The following is a 20182-nucleotide window of genomic DNA, read 5'->3' as shown; positions in this document are numbered from 1 at the left end:
TAAAAACAACCTTTTTTTTTGAGATGAATAAAAGGCTTATTTCTTGTTTACGCTGCTGTCCTGTGAGCACACCGAAAACGCTCCTTCCACATTTTCGTACGTCCTACCCCAGGACCCTCGCTGTCAGAAGTAACCTTTTTTCATTTATTTTGGTGACATTAGTAAAATTATCTAGGTTTTGGGTATGCAATTTTATAATACACCACCTGTGTATTATATTGTGAGTTTACTACCGCAAGTAAAGTGTACAGATAGAAGCACTGAACACAGCATTTGGAGAAGGATAAAAAAGCAAGAGAAAAAAGTGATAATACTGTGGTCATATACCAAAGAGCTCCAGGTCAGATGGAGGAGTTTTTGTGTGATGTTTTTTAAAGCTTGAGTTACAAAATTAACATAGTAAAATGACACGAGGGAGGTGAGACTTAATATGTCCAGACTTTTGCAATGAATCTCTTTTTTGCTAGAACAGCATATGGTAAAATCTAGACTTGTCTTTCCATAGTATTATCCCTAGAATATTAAGTAAATAACTGAAGAATCTAGGGTGCAAAGTTTAATTTAACAAATAAAGAAAATACGAAATTCTTTTGGGTGGCAGAAACCTGGGGAAAAGTAACATTATTTCAAACCTCAGAACATGGAACAAAAGCATACAGTTTCAGCTATACCTCAGATGCAGAATGGCTAAGAGATTTTTGGTCGAATGCCAATTCTCACTGTGTATAGCTGTTCCTTGTAATGTTTTGTCCTGAAGTCTTTTAAGACCATGTGCAGGATGAGTTTGAAAAGTTAGTTTCTGTGGGTGTTTGGATGAAAAGATGGCTTCATATATGCAAAGTCTGCCCTAGCCTTTAAGATTAAGTTTCAACCTAAACAAGACATTTGAAATATATTAAAAGCTTTTCATTAGCAGGAATACTGAGGTATTTTATTCATATCTCAAGTCAGGGCTTCCCCACCCAATGCTTATGCAATTTATTTTTAAAATCTTAAATGAAGGCCCTGGCTGGGCCCTAGCTCAGTTGGTTAAAGCTTCGACCTGATACACCAGGCTCGAAAGTTTGATTCCTCAGTCAGGGCACATACACCAAGCAAGCAAAAAATGTATGAATAAGTGGAACAACAAATCGATGTCTCTCCCTCTCTCTCTCTCTCCCCACTCCCCTTCCTTTCTCTCTCCAAAATCAGTAAGAAACAAAATTCAAAAAAACAACAAAAATAAAATCTTAAATGAAGGATTTTCTTTTTGTTTTACTAAACTCAATTATGTAAGTTAAGGCCCATTGCCCTCTTGCCATAAATATCTCTTGGATATTTATGTAAAGGCTCCGGTGTCATAAATATCTTTTAGATATTTATGTAAAAAGCTCTGGCGTGCAGAATACTGTGCTAAACAGTGTAGAGAGATCCCTGGTGCAGGAGTCTGAGGAGACTGTGGTGTAGTGATAAATTAAAAAAAAAACAACAACAGCAACAAGAAAAACCCAAAGGCCATCATGGGTGATCTTGGCCTTTTCCTGGTTGGAAGAAGGCTGGAATGTGTTCGGTTGTGTGCGATCAGGAACAGTACCAGACAATCTCTGCACTGGAAGACAAGGGGTACACTCTGCCCTAGAAACTAACACAGTGTCATACAAAATGGACAAAAATAGACACATAACAGGTGACCAGGTTTGTTAGAGGAACTTAAAATAGGTCTTGAGGGAAGGACAAAGACTTCATTGGTTTGGTAACGACCGGATGGGAATGCAAGATATTCCTGGGGCAATACGGGTAAATGTAGAGCTCCCAATCATAGAACAGTGACAGTGAATTGGTTAGTCTTTGTGGTGTATGGGGGCATGCTTTTGAATTTAAAATAATATTTGATGTTTTATATTGTTCTGTGTTTATTTACTTTTAATGCCTTTCAAGTTGTGGAAATAATTTTGAACAGGACAATCTAAGCAGGGTCTAAAGATACTCTTCAGTCTTCAGATCTTTAATCTGATATTTTCAGATCTACTTAAATAGTCATTGGGAAGAACTGTACCCCAGGCTTTCATCTGGGATTATTTTCTTTCTGCCTAAGAGCTCCCTTTAGAATTTCATTAGTTCAGGTGTTTTGGTGATAAGATCCCTCAGATTTTCTTTATAAGACTGTATTTTTGAAGGATATTTTCATTGGTTTCAGAATCCTTGGAAGTTATTTTCTTTCAGTGCACTAAAGATATCATTTCTGACACCATGTCTTCTGATTTACTGTGATCGTGTTGGGAGTTGGTCAGTCTTATTTTTGTCATTTGAAAATACCCCCTCCTTGCACCCCATTAAACTCACTCCCCCCGCAGCTTTAATAATACACACTTTGTGTTCCAGCAGCTTCAAGGTTTTACTTTTGTCTTTGCTTTTTAGCAGTTTTACTCTAATGATCTAGGTGTGAATTTCCTGTGATTTACCTTAACTCAAGACTCATAGGACATCTTGAATCTGTGACTTGATTTCTTTGATGAATTTTGAAAAGTTCTCAGCCATTATCTCTTCTGATATTGCTTATACCCTATCCTCTCCTCTCTTCTTCTGGGATTCTAATTTCACATATATAACCTGGGTTTTGTGTGTTGCTTTTTCTTTTTCTGTCTGTGGTTTAATCTGCATATGTCCTCCTGATGTAGCATTTGGTGAGTGATCTTTGATGCAGCATCCCTAATACAGGCAGGGATTCAACTATTCCAAAGGTGGCCTTTGGTCTTCATGAGGTTGCTCAATGTCTGGTTTATTATGCTTATTCCCTTGGTTCAGCCCTTTGGAATCTCAATAGGAGGTCTGGGTTGTTACCAGTAGCCCTTTCTCTTAGCAGGCCATGACCTTCAATTTTTGCCTGCCCAGCTCTGTGAGACTGCAACTTCGTAGTCTTTTGACTGTGCAATAGAATCCACAGATGTGTTAGAGAGGAGGCCAATGTCAGGCTCCGTTCTCTCCACAGCAGCCCTTCAAATTGTCGTGCCTTCATAGTTCTCTCTTGCCTTCAAACAGAGGCAATGTTGTTTTTCTTTTCTTAAATTTATTTATTTATTTTTAAATCATTGTTCAAATACAGTTTTCTCCTTTTTACTCCCAATCCAGTCCCCCCCACCCCTCCCCACTTTTCTCCCATTACCACCCTCCCCTTAGTTTATGACCATGTGTCCTTTAAGTTTGTTCCTGTGAACCCTTCCCACTGTCCCCTTAAATTCCTTCTACTCTCCCCTGTGGTCACTGTCAGCCTGTCCTCTATTTCAGTGTCTTTGGTTACATTTTGTTTGTTTCTTTGTTTTGTTATTTAGGTTCCTGTTAAAGGTGAGATCATATGGTATTTGTCTTTCACTCCTGGCTTATTTCGCTTAGCATAATGTTTTCCAGCTCCATCCAAGCTATTGCAAAGGGTAGGAGCTCCTTCTTTCTTTCTGCTGCATAGAATTCCATTGTGTAAATGTACCATAGTTTTTTGATCCTTTCATTTACTGATGAGCACCTAGGTTGCTTCCAGCATCTAGCTACTGTAAATTGTGCTGCTATGAACATTGGGATGCACAGGTTCTTTTGAATTGGTGTTTTAGTATTCTTAGGATAGAGTCCCAGCAGTGGAATTTCAGGGTCAAAAGGCAGATTCATTTTTAGTTTTCTGAGGAAGTTCCATACTGCTTTCCATAGTGGTTGTACCAGTCTGCAGTCCCACCAACAGTGCACTAGGGATCCCTTTTCTCCACAATCTCTCCAACACTTGTTGTTTGTTGCTTTGCTTATGATGGCCATTCTGACTGGTGTGAAGTGGTATCTCATTGTGGTTTTAATTTGCATCTCTCTGATAGCTAGCGATATTGAACATCATTTCATGTGTCTTTGGATTTTCTGTATGTCCTCCTTGGAGAAGTGTCTGTTCAAGTCCTTTGCCCACTTTTTAACTGGATTCCTTGTCTTCTTAGAGTACAGTCTCGTAAGTTCTTTATATATTTTGGAGATTAAACCTTTGTCTGAGGTATCATTGGCAAATATGTTTTCCCATACAGTTGGTTCTCTCTTAATTTTGATACTGTTTTCTTTGTGCAGAAGCTTTTAATTTTGATGAGGTCCCATTTATTTATTCTTTCCTTTATGTCCCTTGCTCTAGGGGACAAGTCAGTAAAAAAGTTTCTTCGTGAAATATCTGAGATTTTCCTACCTACGTTCTCCTCTAGGACTTTAATGGTGTCACGTTTTATATTTAAGTCTTTTATCCACCTTGAATTTATTTTTGTATATGGTGTAATTTGGTGCTCAAGTTTCATTTTTTTTGCATGTGGTTGTCCAGTTCTCCCAACACCATTTGTTGAAGAGGCTATTTTTACTCCATTTTATGTTGCTGCCTCCTTTGTCAAATATTAACTGACCATAGAGACTTGGGCTTATTTCTGGGCTCTCTGTTCTGTTCCATTGGTCTATGTGCCTGTTTTTATGCCAGTACCAGGCTGTTTTGATTACAGTGGCCTTGTAGTATAGTTTAGTGTCAGGTATTGTGATCCCTCCTACTTTACTCTTCTTTCTCAAAATTGCAACAGCTATTCGGGGTCGTTTATAATTCCATATACATTTTTGAAGTGTTTGTTCTATGTCTGTGAAATATGCCATTGGTACTTTAATAGGAATTGCATTGAATGTGTAAATTGCTTTGGGTAGTATGGACATTTTGATGATATTAATTCTTCCAATCCATGAACACAGTATATGTTTCCATTTGTTTGTGTCTTCCTTGATTTCTTTCCTGAGTGTTATATAGTTTTCTGAATACAGGTCTTTTACCTCTTTGGTTAGGTTTATTCCTAGATATTTTATTTTTCTTTTTGCTATTTCAAATGGAATTTTTTCCTTGATCTCTGCTTCTGCTGTTTCATTGTTGGTGTACAGAAATGCCTTTGATTTCTGGATATTGACTTTGTATCCCGCTGTTTCGCCAAATTCATTTATTAGGTCAAGCAGTTTTTTGGTAGAGTCTATAGGATTTTCTATGTATACTATCATGTCATCTGCAAACAGTGACAGTTTTGTTTCCTTCTTTCCGATTTGGATGCCTTTTATTTCTTTTTCTTGTCTGATTGCTGTGGCTAAAACTGCCAGTACTATATTGAATAGAAGTGGTGAAAGTGGACAGACTTGAGAGGCAATGTTAATAGTGTTTTCTCTGGTTATTTAGTTCTGTCTTGGGAAGGTTGGTCTGATATAACCTAATCCATTCTAGTGAAGTAGACATTGAAGTACTTCTTTAGGGTGGTCTAGTCCTAGGTGTTTTGACATTTTGATACCGTGTTCCAATAATTTCAGATGCTGACTTGCCATTAATCTGGTGGCTGCCCTTGTCTACTAGAAGTTTTTGATCAAGTTATTGGAAATTTTCTCTGTGGCCATAATAAAAACATCACAGTGTCATCTGTTCACATTTGAAGGTGGAGTTTATAAATTTTACTTGTATTGTCTCATTTAATCTTCACAACAGCCACATGGCATCAAATATTATAATTAAGTTCTCTATGGAGACTTACTTATAGTTGTAATTAGTGAATAAATTGGGTTTATATTAATTAACCTCTAATAGTGGAATAAATATTCTGGAAAATGGGGGTGGAGAGAAGGGAGTATTTGAGAAGAAGTCAGAAGATTCCTGGTCACAGGGCTTGGTGACCTGCTGGCTGTGGAATGAGAAGTTAGTGATCACTTTTCCTGGATAAACAGAGAATAAGATGGTTCTGCCTTAAAGAAAGGGACTATATTAGGAGGAGAATTAAGGTTTGGTAGGGCCAATAGTGAATAAAGAAAATTAGTGCTGAATTGTGCTCCCAGCAGGGGGAAGTTACTGTGTCAGAGCAAAACTGTTATCAGGCATGTTAAGGATGAGGAGAGGGGAAGAAAAGGAGGTAGGGTAGCGTTGGGGGAGAGCCCATAGTAGAAGCAGCTTTCTTTCCTCTTCCCAACACTATCCCCCCAACTCCTCCTGTTTATTGAGGGCTTACAAAGTGCCTGGCACTGTGCTTTGCTTGTATATATATTCTAATTTAATCTTTAACCCTATAATAAGATAGTTACATTGTGGTCTCATTTTAGAGCCTTGTCCATATGTCAGGCTATGATGAAGCCACTGCCTCAAATGAAGTCAAAGGGTGGAGCATGAAGTTGATCATGACATTGTTGCCTAGAACTGAACCTGAGTGAGTGCTTTATTGTTTCAACCTGAACACAATTGGCCAAGCTGAGTGTGTGTGTGTGTGTGTGTGTGTGTGTTTAAAACTTGTGTAGGCAGTAAAAGATGGATGAGAGGCTGGCTGGGAGGTGGAGAGAGCAGAGCACGGGGAAGAAGAGTTGGGGCTACTTCAGCAGGCATGTTGCACAATCAAGTCCTCTCCTAGAGTGGAACCAGCAGGGGCTGGTGTGAGATTTCAGGCTGGAAGGGTCAGGACTTGGTGACCGTGAAGATGTGAAAGGCAAAGGAGAGGAATGTAAAGGTTTCAAGCCTGGTGACAGAAGTTCCCTCTTTCCTGACCCTGTCCTTTGGGAATTCTTACACTCCTAACTCATCTGGTGACATCCTGTCCTTTAAGACTCCATTCAAATGCCTGTGCTCAGCCAAGCTTCTCCTGCCACCCATCACCTCTCTTCCAGCTGCCCTAGGATGTAGCTCTTCCCTCTTGTTGCAGCGTTCCATGAACTCTTGGCTTCCAGGATAGTCGTGTGATTCTCTTTTCCTTCCCTCCCTTCTTTCCTTTCTTCTTTGTTTTGTAAAACAACCCCGCCCCCCCGCGCCCCCCCCCCCCCCCCCCCCCCCCCCCCGCCCACCAAAAAAAGAAACTCAACCAACTTCATTTTTGAGGTGGTGGGCAAAAGTAGGTTAATAATAATAAATAATATAGTAATTAGTAAATAATGATAGAAGAATAAACTCTGTGTTTCCCGTACTCTCAACTGTAAACCTACTTTTGCCTCCCTGTGTATTTACAGAGTACTATGTTGAGCTTTTTTGAGCACAAGGGTGTTGATTTCTTTAAGATTTCATTGCTATTATCTAATGCTCTGTATGATACCTATCACATATTGAATAAGTGAATAAACAAATGGGAAATCATGATGCTAGTGCAGAAATAAGTATAAATGAACAAAGTTCACACCAATGTAGAATGGAAATCAACTGTAATTGATTGGATTGTCAAGTGGTGATCTTCCTTTTTGTATTTTTACCAAAAAAAAAAACCCAAAAACCAAAAACAAAAACCAAAGCCTACATGAATTTTAGAATATTTCACCTGTCACTACTCCATTGGATAATAGTCAGCTTCACGAACTATTTTGAGACAACAATCAAGAAAGAGAAAACCAACAAAACATGCTGTATCATACTGTTATCTATGGGTCCTTATTCTCTGTTAACTTCCATTTCCTTAGACAATTTACTTTGACCACTTTTTGTCCAAATATTTGCTTGATAAGGTTCTGCTTGGTAAAGGTTCTGGTGAACTATAAAATGCCTAAATACTGGACAGTAGAAAGGCGAGAAAGAGAGGAAACACTTTACAGAATAACTGCTTTGCTCCATGGAGTTGAATATGTCGAGTCCCAGGAAGGGACCTCCGGTTTTGGGAAGAAGACAAAAATGGGGTTGCACAGAGCTTGGGATTTAAGAGCAGAGCTGTGGAATGAGGGTGCAGCAAAATTCATTCATTTACATCTAGGTTGAGAATTTTTATATTAGGAAAGAAATGCCAATAAAAACAACTTGCCGCCTCATCTCAAATCCAGCATTACGTGTTTAAAAATTATGGCCCCTAGCCGGCAGTCAAAGCTTCCCAGCAGGTTCGTCTTGTGGTAGGGAACTTACCCAACCATAACTGCAGCATTTTTTTATCCATACTTTGAAGGAGAATCTCTCTCGGCTCTGTGTTCAGTTATTTGACTATCTCTAATACTGCAGGAAGTTAGCATGTACTTAATAATTTTTAAGCTCCTGAGACTAGGCTAGAATTGATTTTATCTGTGATTTGTCCAGCAGTAAGCACACTGTTGAAGAAAAATAAATATTGACTATAATTTTTATTAATTCATGACCAATCATAAATCAAAGCTGTGGAAAGTGTTTAAGTGGCTCTTCCCAATCCCTGGGACTCATGGCTTTCTCTCACAGTTTGACCGAAGGTGGTAGCTGGACCCCAATGCGGCCCTGGGGTGATGAACTTGAGGGAACTTAGCCTTGCCCTCCCATCTGGCTTTAAAACATGATGTTGCCATAAGACTAGGGAGAGTAGACTTTTTAGTTTAAATCTCTCCTTCTCCCTCACGTAGGACTCCATATTTTAGATTTCATGGATGAATAGGTAACCTTAGCGAGTGATTTGAGACTACAGTACATAAAAATGTGTCAATAGTTCAGGATGACTGATAGCTTCTCTTGCAACCAAAGCTACCTGCAATTTTTTATAGTCCTGCAACATAAGCCATCTTGAACAGATAATCAATTCTATTGCACAAACAGTCACTTCTGTTTACCAAGGAGGCCCACTTTCTCTCCCCAAGCAGGACTGTAAAAAAAAAACAAACAAAACCCTACATAATCCAAATGATCAAAACTTCTGAAATGTTGGCCCCTGTAACACTGGCCATCTGCATCTCCTCTCTACACTTCGCCCCTGTCTTCTATTACAAGTTAAAGACCAGCAGAGCCATTCATGCAGCTATTATACAGATCAGCGAGAGCTTTGATGACCTGTTTATCTGTATACATGATGCAGATACTCACACGTGAATATTTTAGTCAAGGCATTATTTTGTGCCCAGATTTTGTCCAGAATTTTGGTCTTCAAAGCATTAGAAGAAAATTAATTTTTCTCCTTAGAATAAGTATTAGACTGCATTGAAACAACAGCCTGTCTACAGCAGGAATTAATTTTTCTTCAGCTACTTTCTGCATTTCATTGAATTAAGAATTGTTAGAGTTTGAATTTGAAATCTGAATTTTTAGTGAAATCTGAATTTCACTAAAAAATATGCTTGTGAAATAAAGTTTTTCATTAAAGCTGACTTAACTTACAGATAAAATGTTCATTTATTTTTCATCCATGAAAATGCCATTATACTGTAGAATTAGTGATGCTGTGTTTCTTAACTCATTTCTTCAATACGTATACACAGTGTCATATTGACCATTAAAATATTGAATAGTACCCAAATGAAGTCATTCGTTTATCTCACAGATATTGAGTTTTGAATGGGTGACAGGCACTGGTTTTAGGTGCTGGGACTGGGGATCCAGTATTGAATGGGACAGTTGGGAGGTGACAGTTGAGAATGTGCCAGGGTGTTCAACCTTTTGGCCTCTCTGGGCTGCAATGGAAGAAGGAGAGCTGTCTTGGGCCACACATTAAATACACAAGCACTAATGAAACTGATGAGGAGAAAAGTTTTAAAGTAAATTCATGGTTTTGTGTTGGGCCGCATTCACGGCCATCCTGAGCCTCAGGTGGCCCTTAGGGGTTGGACACCCCTGATGTAGGTTCTAATGACCTCAAGTCTAAAATTTTCTTAGTAGCAGTCGGGCTACCAACAAATAATGATTTTGAAGGAATCGCTAAATCTCAGAGTTTCACCAAGAGGGAAAAAAAATCAATAGTCATAAAATATCTTTTCATATTTGGGTTTCAACTAGAAATACAGTTGTTATTACTTAAAGTCACATACTTTTGCAGTGGGGAGGAGTGGAGTGCACTGTCAGAGCCACTGGGTTGCATCTTTCCAGTTTCTAGGGAACAGCTTAGAAACCATATAGAAGTCTCATATTTAGATTTTTTAAGTCAATTCCCAGTGGAAAGCCAGCTTGGGGAGAAATATATATTTTTCCCCACGTTAACTTGCCCCTAAAAGGATCCTTCAATGCCCTGGCAAACTGTTCCCAGTTCTCAGCTCACGTCACTGTTGTCAGATGCCACGGCAGTCCAAAGCAGTGGTTCTCAAAGTTTGGTTTGCAGGCCTCTGAGATCCTTGTGACCTTTTCAGTGGATCTACAAGGTCAGAGCTATTTTTATAATAATACTAAGATGTTATTTCTCTCACAAGTGTACCATGAAGTTTTCCATTGTACATTTGGAATGTCTGCATAACTCAGTGAATCAGTATTTTCTAAATGACCAAAACTGCACATGGGTGAAGATCAAGTGCTGAATAGGTCAATGGGTTTTAATATATCAGAGTGTGAAAAGTTCACCGATGTGGGTTTAGAGTTCCTTAATAAAAACTATGGTTGTCAAATTTTGGTATAGTATCAAGGAAAAATATCCAAAATTATCTGAAAAGGCTATGATACTATTCCTCTCTTCTCCAACTAAATACCTGTGTAAGAATGGGTGTTCTTTTTGTACTTTAAACAAAATATCACAACAGATTGAATTGCAGCAGTTAGGATTCTGCAGCTGTCTTCCATTAAGCCAGGCATGAATAAATTTGCAACAATGTAAGACAATGCCACTATTCTCACTACATGTTTGGGAAAATCTAAGCATTGTTTATAAAAATTTATCAGTTATGTTAATACTAATGGTGTTTAGAGTATGTTTTAATGAATTAATAAATATTAAATAATTATTAGCTTTAAGTTGTAACACAGTAAATATTGATAGATGTTATCTACATCTAAGAAGAAGAAAAAGTTCTTTGGAGTCCACAGTAATTGTTAAGATTCATTAGGAGATCTTGATGTTAACCAATTTGAGAACTCCTGATAGAGAGCTATGTGTTAGGAAATGTACCTTCAGAAAGGTAAGTGTGGAAGTGAGAATCTGCAGCGTTTCCATTGCCTGGGGTCCAGAGTCTGCCCCAAGTTCTTGTTTTGAAGCTGCTTGGGAACTTTAGTTTGAGTCTCTGTAATGGCTCAGGGCTTCCCATTCTGTGTGTAGTGACAGAGCCGGAAGACAAAACGCTGGTACAGTGATTTAGTCAATAGAGTCCATTTTTAATCTCCAGTCTCCTGTGTGCCAAAGTCATGAAATCCTCTAGGGCCATTTAAGAATTTCAAACTACAGGTACTGAAGATGGAGCCTTTTACGAGGCCGGCATGACATTTATTCTTGGAGATGCAGCTTGCAGCTCCGCATGCTTAAAGGAAATCAAAACTGCTTATCTGAAACATCTTCATCATCCATTTAGAAATGAGGAATTCTGCCTGCTCCACTTCCATCCCCGCAGGAAGCTACACCCAGCTGCTTTCTCAGTCTGGACCCGTTCTCAAGGTCACCTATGTAATTTTTTTCCAAGCTTCAGTGTCCTTAGTCTTCTCGGAGATAATAGCGCCAAGCCCATCAGTCATCATTTCCTCGTCCTCAATTTTCTTTTTGGCTTCCTGCAATTTTAATCCCAACCCTCTGCAATTCCTTTCCATGGAGGCTTAAGTGGCCCCATTTACAACCAATTTTCAGCTAATATTTGATGCATTCTTTTAAAATAAACGCAACTTCCTCCCTCTTCAGGCTTTGTACCTTTGTACCTAATAAAATCATAGGCCTGATTGTGGGCCTGACACTGATATTTTTTGTTTCATGATTTTTAAAGAAAGATAGATCTTTAGAAATGGGAGTTAGACATTTGTTCCTGACAGGCTAATTTCAGAATCCAGTGCTGGCATTAATAAAGGGAAAGAAATTACTCTTTCATGTGTGTTGCACATTGCAGCAGTTCTTACAAAGACAGAGTGGGAGGGAGTGAGGGTGGGGGGGATGAGTAAAGAAATCGTACATTTTTCTGGGGGGCCGCTTCCTTCTAATGTTTTTTTTTTTTCGTTGCCTTATCTCAGGCCCCTTCTGTAAGCTGATCCAGCTCATGTCGGCCTGACACATGAACCATGCAAAGCTTCTTTTTAAAGAGATTTTAATTCCTGCTTGACAGGCTAGGCTGAAGCCTGTGAGCGACAATAGGTGTGTGTGTGTGTGTGTGTGTGTGTGTGTTCTTTTCTTTTTTCTTTTAAACAAGAGTGAAAGCTGCAGTGCATCTGGTATTTCATTGAACACTACACACACACACACACACACAACACACACACACACTTTTTCCTGGAGAAGAAAAAAAAACAGTAAAAGAAAGCTAAGCGTTAAGTAATAAAACAGCTCTGTTCGCCAGGAGTCACGTACTGAGGAAAGAGAGCCACCGCTTCTGGCCTGCCTGAAGACTTTTTGTCTCTAATCCACTTTCAGTCTTTTAAGGGTTTTACTGTTTTACCACCTTTCCATAAAATCATCTCATTTCTTTAATTTTTTTAATCCTAGTCTGAAATTTCATTCTTCATTAGCCTTTTGTGGTGAAGTGTCAGCATATCACATCACCTAAGATAAATGACGTCTTCAGACCCAAGATATTTGGGCAAACCGACTGTATCCAATGGCCTGGTGGGGGGAGAAGGAAAACTAGAAACTGGGATCAATCTTTAAGGATTGTGTGAAGCCAAATCCAGAAAAGCAATGAAGTGATTTAGGAGTTGTCTAAATGTCCTTTTGCAAATGTGAAATGAGCTCTGTTTTATTTATGACCATGGCAAATTTCAAACAGCTTTCATTTCCCACCGGTGGTGTGCATTGTGAGCAACGTTGGAGTCTGAAAAGTCTGAAAGGAATGACGATGGCTCTGATAATGGAGACCATGATGGCAATGCTGTGACAAGGGTGGTGACAATAGAGGAGCTGTCGTTTATTAACTGAGCCTGGTGCCAGGCTTCCTGTTCAGCATTTTACACACTTTTTTCTTACTCGATTTGCATACCAGCTTTGAGAACTCAACGCTGTCATCTCCATTTTACAGAGCAGGAGCAGGAAACGAGGACACCAAAAGTTGGAATGACCTGCTTAGTATTGTGCTTTGGGTAAGCTTGGTGCTGGAGCTGATACCTTGTTGCACAAAGTTGGTTTAATCAGCTTATCGACAGAAACTATTTACATCAAGGGAAAAAGAGCCTCTTATAACAGTAGAGTCCAGCCCCATTTACATAATATTTTTATAAGCTCTCTCAATGTTTTCAGTATGCTGATGAGGTAGATGGTCCTACCCCTACCTTGCATTTCTTCATGTGCATGGTGCTGTGGTGATTGATGTTGCATATGATGACTTGGCGTGAGGAATTCCAAATATTAGGGTAAGGAACAGTTCCTAGTTATGCGAACTCTGTTCTCAGTTCAGTGTTTGAGTGTTTTATTAATGTTCTCATGGAAGAGACTGTTCTCTTCTAATTACTTAAAAATGGCTTGCTACATTCACGGATATACATTTTTCTCACAAGGGCTTGCAGTATCACATGTTTCTCAGTGGACATATCTTAAAATGGGTATTACTTATTTGCAAGAGATTTTCAAAGGTAGCATGATATTCTGATCTGGAAAGTTAGGAACCTAAGGGGGGGCATTGTGTGTTGCTACTGATGATCTCCGTGTCTTTGAGTGAGGCCCCGTGACCTTTCCAGGCCTCTTTCCTCATCTTTACCAGAAGGGGGTGAAATGTTCAGTAAGAATATATTCAAATTTCTTTTTATCTCTTTTGAAAAAGTTAGTGACATCTTGTTCTTGAAACTGTTGTTGTAACTATATGCACAATTCTGTATCTTACACACACTGAAAGATGACAAGCGATTGGAAAACAACTGCAAACTGTATTTCCCCCATGGCTAGGGACCAAGGTGCTGTGTTGCTGTAATTAGTCTTAGGTTATGTTTTTATCAGATTACCAAATCTTAAAAATTTGATATTGCCTGCTATCTTTTCTTGTTTGCTTCCTTAGTTCCTTCCTTCCTTCCTTTTTCAATAATTTAGTCAAAAAGCTTGAGCAAGGAGGCCCAGTGAGACCCATGAGCAAATATATTGAAGGTAATGGGTGCCAGGCTTCATTCTGCCAGAAAAGAAAGTTACAAATATAAAAAAGGAGAAAGCTAGAGCTATGAACCCTGTGCTGTGTGCTGGAATTTTAGGTATTAGTGTACACTCAAGAATTTCTGTAAGTAAAAATTATATAAATAGAAATATCAATATAGAAATGTTACAGTGTGTACATGTATGTGAACATGCACACACACACACACACACACACACACACAAATGAAGCATAGCTGTTTCCTGACTCTGCTCGAGGAGAGGGCCAGGAGGCAGTGACATCCCAGTAAGTATGAGCACATTCATTGTCCGTCCGGATCTTAGTCTCTAAATACCAGTCTTTGCTAAAAGGAACCCCAGATCTTTGAAAAATGTCTGTTTCTAGGGCTGGGGGAGGGAAGGTGCAAAATAAGTTTTGAATATCTTGTTCTGCAAAAAAAATGTAGATATTTTCAAAGAATGGTGGGTAGATGCCAGAAGAAGACAGAAGCCAGTTTGAAGGAGTTCCCACTAGGCAAGCGTCTGAGCATCTAAACAATAATGATTTTATAGGTTGTATCTCCAAACAAACCAGATGTCCTTGGGGCCATGCTGATATGAATACCTGCATGAACAAGTGGGGTAAAGAGAAAGTTTTTCCTTAAAGCAGGATGCTGTGTGATAAATAGAAAGACTGTTGAGAGTAGAAAGATGATGATTTGACACCATTATAACAATTCAGGTAAGAAACATCCGTGGATGCTAAAACTAGTGAGTGAGAGCTGGACTGGACCAGGGTATTTTTGTAACTGCAAAGTGTCACCCACAAATCCTTATTATCAAGGGCAACGTATTACCTGTACTGGAGAAACTCAGAAGGTTCGACCTTAGTCAAGTGCTCAAAGTTACCATCACCAATGATGCAACAAACTGATATCATGTGTCATTTGATGGGATGTAATCAGAAGAACACAGCATCATTTCCCAAAAATGTAATCCTTGACTTTTCTCATGAGGAAACCTGACTAGTACCAGTGTCAGGGGCCACGCCACAAAATAATTAGCCAGCAGCCTTCAGTAACGTGAGCACAGTGAAGGTCGAGGCAGGGCTGGGTATCGCTCCAGATTCAATGAGACTGAGGAGAGTGGACAGCTAAGTACAAAACGTGATTCTGTACCAGATGCTTTGGCTAGAAAGAACATTATTTGCGTGGTTGGCTCCACTTGTGGAATCTCTGGGTGAAGAGAATATGAAAGTTTTTTGAGCAGTTCCTACAACTTTTCTGCAAGTTTGAAATTCTTTTGAAGTAAAAAGTTAAATGTGAGTACAGGAGTGCTTAGCTTGTAGTTTTTACTGTATTATACAAAGTTAAAAGAAATAATTTCTGAAATCCATTTAATTCTTTATTTTATTTGTATAAGAATCTTATAGGGTTTAACCATTAAGTCAGACTTTTAGTTTTGGATTTTTGTGAAATCGTTGTAGAGAGAAGAATATAGTTTCATGAAATCAGGGCTTTTTGGTCACGTGGTGTGGTTTGTATACCTACACAAATTTACTCAAATCTGACTGGGAGAAAATTCAGGACATTAGGGTGTCTTAGGGGCAACACAATGAAAATCATAATAATGGTGAGGCATTTTAGAGTAATGGTATTATGAATGGGAATACGGAATTCAGACAACCTAGGCTCAAGTCCTGCCTTTGCCTCTGCCACTGCTAGGTGTTTGACATTAAGTGAACTAACCTCTCTGTTTCTCATCTTGTTGGTAAACTAGCTAATAATAGGGCCCAAGTCATGTAGTTATTGTGAGGACTACCTATTATCAGCGAAGTGCTCAAAGGGTATTTGGTGTAGAGTAAATGCTATGCAAATGTTTATTATTATGAATTGCTACTATTGCAACTACTAACACAACACCTATTTGTGTAAAGACTAGAGATGCTAGTTCAAAGAAATGTCATTTGGTAGTTGAAAACCTGGTCCCTCCTCACACAGGTGGGTACTAACATCTTGTACTGGTCCTTTGTGATGCTTCTCTGATCCCCAAAACCAGCCCCCACCCTTAAGCACCCCTTAGGATTTCTTAACTGTTTTATAAGGGGAAGGCCACACATTTTAAATGTTCAGGAAGAAAAGTGGAAATAAAGACAGGATCAAAGCAAAACACAAAGAAAGCAATATTGGAGAATCAGAGAATCAAGATCCAAAGAGAAATGTTTGCTTTGGCAGAAATGCCCAGGAAATATGATTGCAGGTCTTATTTCAAGGTCATATACTGAATCTCAGCATGTTTACATATTTGCAAATGTAAGTAAATTTATTCACCAAAAGGAGTCAGCTCATATAGAATATCCCTGAAGAAAGGAAGTTGTACTGCTAGGCACCTGCTCCAGCCTCTTAGGGACTCCATGTCCCTAAAGGGTTTCCGATCAAGTTCATGACATATTATACACAATACTTAAGAGCATTAAACAGTATGCATTTTCATTTATTTATACTCTGCTTCTTTCCTAAAAGAATTTTTAAAAAAAACCCCGAATTATCTATTGACCTAATAAGACTAAATTATCCAGGAGAGACCAGCATTAACAAAGTATGAAATGAAGGAAGAGACCAATTGGCAGAGTGAGAGGAGAGAGACTCCAAGCAGTGCCTAGAGGAATGGGTAATGAGTGACTAATCAGAGAAGAAAACTTACCAGAAATGGAAGAGGTGAGGGCTTCATGGAATATGGCCTTTCTTTTTGCACTGGTGTGGAATTTTAGAACTAGACATACATTAGAGGTCAACTAGTTGAGCAAACTCAGGCATAGCTGATCTTGAGAAACATCTCAACACATAACCCATGAGGTTGTAGCTCTGTTTAATTAAAAGTTAAAAAGTTAGACCCAGGTTCCCTCCCCTTAATTAAGTCTCTCTTCCTTATATCATCCTGACTTAGAATATTTTGAATTTTGGATCACATGTATATATTTCAAGAAATACTAGCAACCAATGAGAAATAAATCACCTAGAATTCCTCATACCATCTAAGCTTTAGGAGTCTTTGGAATATTGTATTTGGAAGTATGTCAAGGCAGTCTGTGTAGTGATTTAAGAACTCAGAACCTACAACCAGAACCTCTGGGTTCAGATCCTGAGCCGCTACATTTTTCATCTGTAAAATAGTGTTGGGATAAGAAACAAATGAGTCTATATGTGCAACAGCACCTGTTATATACAAAGCTTTCAAAAAACTGTTATTATATATTTGTCTAATAAGTAGAAGTAAACACTAGTACTTTTTGAAGACTTGGGACATTGACATGACCTTCTCTGGTTTTTCATACAGTGCTCTAATAAATCGTTTGCTTTTGTCCATAGGTACAATTGTCTGGTGGCATTATTTCCTCTTCACATTCCATGGACATCAGATCTTGATTTGGAAGGTTTTCACAAAATGTTCAGTATCTGACTTAATATCAAAATTACCAGTGAAGGTAAGCTAATTTTATCCATTTCAATGCATGGAAAATAAAAATTAACATGTTTTGATCTAGAACATAACAAGTTAGAATCTGTTTTTTTAGTGTTGAAAAAATTATGAATAAAAATTTTAAAAAGAGAAAAATAAGATACAATGAATAAGGAGAAAAACTTGTTTTCCCTAAGGCTATGAAAAACTTCATAAAAGCCATATTCATTTCAATTTTTGAAGTCTACAGTACCTAGTTGTTGAAATAATATCATAAAATATGAGGAAATTACAAATAAATCAAGCTGGTTACTGCAGGACTGGAGCAGTTAAGCGGAGTAGGAAAGGCTTGCGGGTGCAAACATTGCCGTGCAAAGCAGCGGGAAGTGGAGGAGAGCCCCTCACACTCTAGTCCAAGGATCAGGAGGCTTGGCCTCAGAGAAAGTCTGTTCTTGTTCTGAGATCTCCTGCTCACTTGGTGCCTAAGTCGATTGTTTTATACTGTTGAAGATGGAAGGCTTTTTGTTCTGTTTTGTTTTAAGCAAATCTGGAAAACTTCCAATAACTGGCTTACTTTCTAGTCATCTCTCTTTTCTTTTCTTTATAGAGCTTGTTCTTTACCTTTTCCATTCACCTCAGACTTCCTGCCCTGCCACGTTGGCACTTATTTATCTCAGGGTCAGAAGAGAAGCTGTAGTTCCAACTCCCTTAGATCAGGAGTGTCAAACTCATTTTCACTGGAGACCACATCAGTGGTTGCCTTCAAAGGGACAAATGAAATTTTAGAGCTGTCTAAATGTAACTACTCCTTAACAGTTAAATGAGAGTTGGAGGCTGCCACCAGGTAGAAACAAGGTGTCAGTCCAGATAAAACAGGGAGGAAGGCTAGATTCGGCCCTCAGGCCTTGTGTTTGCTACCTGTACCTTAGCTTCTCTCTGCACAACCACACGAGCAGGCTGCACCGCCCTCTGTGCCTTTGCCCTAATGGAAGGTGAGCCACCCTCTCAGTTCCTTTTTTTCCACGCGATGGAATGCCCAGCAACTGCCCTCTTCTCTTTATCATCTACCATTCTTGCCACACTTTCCTTCTTTTCTTCTTCCTTTTTATCTGCTTATCCTTATTTCTTTTTTCTTTTTAATTGAATTATAATGCATATTCCTCAAAATTCTCCATTTCAAAATGACAATTCAGTAGTAATATATTTACAAAATTGCAACACTATCGCCATGATGTAATTCCAGAATGTTTTCATCACCTCAAGAAAGAGACCCTATACTGAGTTGTAGTCACTCCCTGTTACCCTTTTTCTCCCCAGGCTCTGGAAACCACAAATCTACTCTCTGTCTCTACACATTTGCTTATTTGGGACATCATTAAAGTAGACTCATACAATTTGTGGATTTTTATATCTGGCTTTTTGTATAATGTTTTGAAGCTTCACCCTTGTTCATACATTCTTTTAGTTTATATCAATGCTTCATTCTTTTTTTATGACTGAGTAATACTCCATTTGGGAATGTAGTACATTTTATTTATTCATTCATCCATCGATGGACATTTGAATTGTTTCCATTTTTTTGCTATTTTGAATAATGCCACTATGAACATTCTTTTTTTTTTTAATATTTTATTTATTTATTTTTAGAGAGGGAAGGGAGGGGGAGAGAGAGAGAGAGAGAGAGAGAGAGAGAGAGAGAGGGAGAGAGAGAGAAACATCAATGTGCGGTTGCTGGGGGTTATGGCCTGCAACCCAGGCATGTACGCTGGCTGGGAATCGAACCTGGGACACTTTGGTTCCCAGCCCGCGCTCAATCCACTGAGCTACGCCAGCCAGGGCGTGAACATTCTTATACAAGGTTCTATGTGGGTGTGTGTTTTCAGTTCTCTTGGGTTTATATCATTGAGTGAAGTAACAGGGGCATAGGGTAATTCTATGCTTAATAATTTGAAGGAACTGTCAAATTGATTTCCAAAGTGAATAATTTTACATTCCCACAAAGTATGGGGGTTCCAATTTTCCACATCCTCCCCAACACTTGTTATTATCAATGGTTTTTACTAAAACAATCTTACCAAATGCAAAGCAGACATTTACCTATAGGTCTTTTTGGACATCACATCCTTTGGGGAACTCTTCTGAACACTCCTAACTTCTTTCTCCCCTCTTCAGGGGATGCTGAAAAATCCCTTCTATATATTTCCATAGCACCCTGTGCTCATCCTTCTGTCCTCATCACACTGAATTATAATTGTCTGTTAATTTTATCTTGTCCAATACATGTGACCGTATTAGGAAGAATGTGTTAACTTTATCTCTTCCATTACACATGAACGTGTTATTTCCTGTGGCATATCCTGGGATTAACACAGTGTCTGACACAGTTCTTTAGCCTTATCTTTTTTGGGCAATGGGGCAAATGGAAATATTCATTGGTATTCCAGTATTTGTTAGCTGATATTTAGTGGGATGAGAGAGGAGACAGGATTCTTTAACTTGTAGGGTTATTTAAAAAAGCACTTTTTCTTTACTATTGTGCTAATACAGTACAGTTCCTTAATTTACCAAGAAGTTGGAAAGAGAGAACTGAGGATACTATATGATATCACCGTAAGGGGAAAACACCTACATGGCTTTCAAAATATAAATCTAGCTATTTTTACTTTGCCCATTTTGAAAAGCATAACTGATTGAGAACTGATTGTGTCCTTTAAAGAAAATATTGCCGGTTACACGTAGTGGACTAAAACAATTGCCAATGTAGTTTGACATGAAAGAGAGTGTCATGAAATTTGTAGACTTTCAAAGCTATTGCCCAGTTCTAGTGGTGTTCAGTTACAAGTATCAGAAATCTGAGATTCATTAGCATC

At 38.7% G+C, this 20182-nt stretch overlaps 1 long non-coding RNA gene across 3 annotated transcripts in view; it reads left to right on the top strand.

The window, feature by feature from the left end:
• LOC118500703 overlaps window positions 1–20182 on the top strand; it is a 347021-nt gene that overhangs the window by 237449 nt on the left and 89390 nt on the right. For 2 of the 3 annotated variants that reach the window (XR_004903280.1, XR_004903282.1), the window contains 2 exons: window positions 6097–6200; window positions 17222–17337. This is a non-coding gene — a long non-coding RNA (uncharacterized LOC118500703). Of the gene's footprint in view, window positions 1–6096; window positions 6201–11818; window positions 11940–17221; window positions 17338–20182 lie in introns of all 3 variants that reach the window. The other variant, XR_004903281.1, reaches the window with a different exon arrangement.

This window comes from Phyllostomus discolor, chromosome 5 (assembly GCF_004126475.2).
Source record: "Phyllostomus discolor isolate MPI-MPIP mPhyDis1 chromosome 5, mPhyDis1.pri.v3, whole genome shotgun sequence".
Lineage (NCBI taxonomy): Eukaryota > Metazoa > Chordata > Mammalia > Chiroptera > Phyllostomidae > Phyllostomus > Phyllostomus discolor.
Note: the sequence above shows the minus strand (reverse complement) of the source record. Positions and strands in the feature narration are given on the sequence as shown.